Here is a 2,500-nt window from a genome sequence, read left to right as displayed (position 1 = left end):
ATCAATTGTCTAGCCTTAGATGCGTTGATAAACTCGGAAAAGTTGTCATAAGAAGATAGTGTAGCAGCTTTCGAACTTTCGGAAAATGCTGAAGCAGACTCTATAGCGAAGAAAGGATCAGTTGACCCACAAACTGAAGGAATGGAATGAGAAAGGAATGTAGGGGTTGAGATTCAACAAATTGTAGCGAAGAGAATTTGATTAAGTTGAAGTTGATGGCAGAACGGGAAGAAAGAGAGAGAAAACAAGAAGAAAAAGAGACAGAATAGGCCAGAGAAATCGCAAAATATGCAAGGGAAATGGAAGCAAGAGAAATTAGAGGAATTGCGAGCAAGGAAGGAAGAGAGAGGAGATGGGAAGAAAGAGAATAGAAGAAGCAAGGCTCACAAGGGAATTGGAACTATTGAATGCTCGTTCAAAGTTGGCAACGCAGACAGAAATGACCCCTGCTTTACACGACTTGTGTTTTATGTGACGAACGCCCAGAGGTTAATTGCAAAATTAACAGATGAAGCTCCCAACGAATTCTTTGATCATTTTGAAATGGTCGCATCGACGATGGAATGGCCAGAAGATGAACGGTGTGTGTTATTGCAGTGTCCTCATTGGGAAAGAACGCAGTGCGTATCTTGCCCTGTTTCAAGACCAAAGAAAGAAAGGAGTATCAAGAAGTTAAAAGGAGCATTCTACAAGTGTATCAAATGACACCTGAATATCATAATGAAAGATTCCGAAGTTTGAGGAAGGACGAGAAAATGACTTTCCTGGATTACGCTTCTAAGGTACAACAACGTTTTAAGAGATGGATAGAGGCTGCTAACGTGAGAGAGATGGCTGATTTAGAAGAACTAATAGTGCTGGAACAATATCTACGAAGAATTCCTGAATATATTTGAATGTACTTGAGAGAGAGAGAGGTGAAAAAACTTAATACAGCTGCTTTGCTGAGTGAAGATTATAATATTATCAGTCATAAACTCTCCTCGGGTATGAAGTTTCAACCGTCGTTCTGACTAAGTGTCAAGTATACGCAGAACCATGGAAACCAATTCAATAGTAACTATGTGAACACGTTCAATAGTTACAGTGGAAGTACCACTGGTACTGTTTCTAAGCAGAATATGATAGTACCAGAGCAACAATCGTCGAATCATCCTTCTTCAGGAATGTGAAATACGTGTAGAAGATTAATAATGTCTGTTATAAGTGTAGCAAGAGAGGCCATATCAGTAAGGAATGTTGGTCGACCCAAACCAAAGCAGTTGCCCAGGTGGTTAAGAATAATTCAACTTCACAGAATGTGAACACAAAGAAACAAATGGGAAAGGACGATGAGGAAAATAAGACAGATAACGTTTACACAATGAACAGGACAGTGTGGATGCCTTTAAACCGTATATTTATGAAGGTATGTTAGCCACTCTGAATGAGAGTGAGCAGACCCCGGTCAAGATATTGCATGACACAGGTTGTAACCATATGTAGTGACACGAGGTGTACACCTGTTGGTGGAACAGTCTCTCACAGGAGGTTCGGTCAATTTTGAAGTGAGGAGGTTACCCCATATATGCCATTTGAAACTGTCATGCATGTTGGCAACAGGACATTTTGATTTTGCAGTAAAGAATTCATTGCCTATTGAAGGAGTGGATGTCTTGCTGGGAAATGAGGTTGGTGGAGCGCCATTTGTGCCTTGTTCCATTGTAATGAAGAAACCATTGAAGTATAGTCCTACAACTGAACTCGAGAGGGACTACCCGTATCTGTTTCCTAATTGTGTGATGACTAGGAGTATGACGAAGAAAGTGGCTGCAGAAGAAGATATAGAAACCAAAGTAGCGATGAATTTGGCGGATTTGTTTTTAGAAGAAGAGGACTCCCTTAAAGGTACGCATGAGTAGAACTCCTGAGAGAGCCCGAGAGAAGAGGAATGACAGACGAATGAACGGGAAGACAAAGAAGCAATGGATTTGGAAGAAATAGAAAACTCAGCATTAGAAATAGGACAAGTAGGTAGGAAAAGGCTGATAGGATTGCAACAGAGGGATGCAACGTTATCATAGTTATTGTGCTGTGTAGTGGATGTGACGGAGGTGCAGCAGTCTCCCACCTGTTAGTAACATAGAGAGGGATTGCTTATGAGAAAGCATAGACCTGCCGATATCTCAGGGAATGCTGAATTGGGGATATACCATCAGACTTAGATTCCTGCACTGTTGGAAAGACAGGTGATCGCCGTAGTGCACGAGACAGGACACATGGGAATATGGAAGACGACGAAGAAGATTATGAAAACTTTTTCTGGCCTGGTATGCATAAGGATGTGAGCCAAATTGCCATGCATGTCACGTTAATCAGATGACTGGAAAGCCTAAGGAGTACATCGAGAAAGCTCCCTAACGCCCGATTGAAGTACGAGAAGAACCCTTCAGCAAAGGACCGATTAAAATGTTAGCAGATAAAAGGAAAGATCGAGAGGAAACAGATGGAGAATATGTCA

The sequence above is a fragment of the Palaemon carinicauda genome, chromosome 22 (genome assembly GCF_036898095.1).
Source record: "Palaemon carinicauda isolate YSFRI2023 chromosome 22, ASM3689809v2, whole genome shotgun sequence".
Lineage (NCBI taxonomy): Eukaryota > Metazoa > Arthropoda > Malacostraca > Decapoda > Palaemonidae > Palaemon > Palaemon carinicauda.
Note: the sequence above shows the minus strand (reverse complement) of the source record.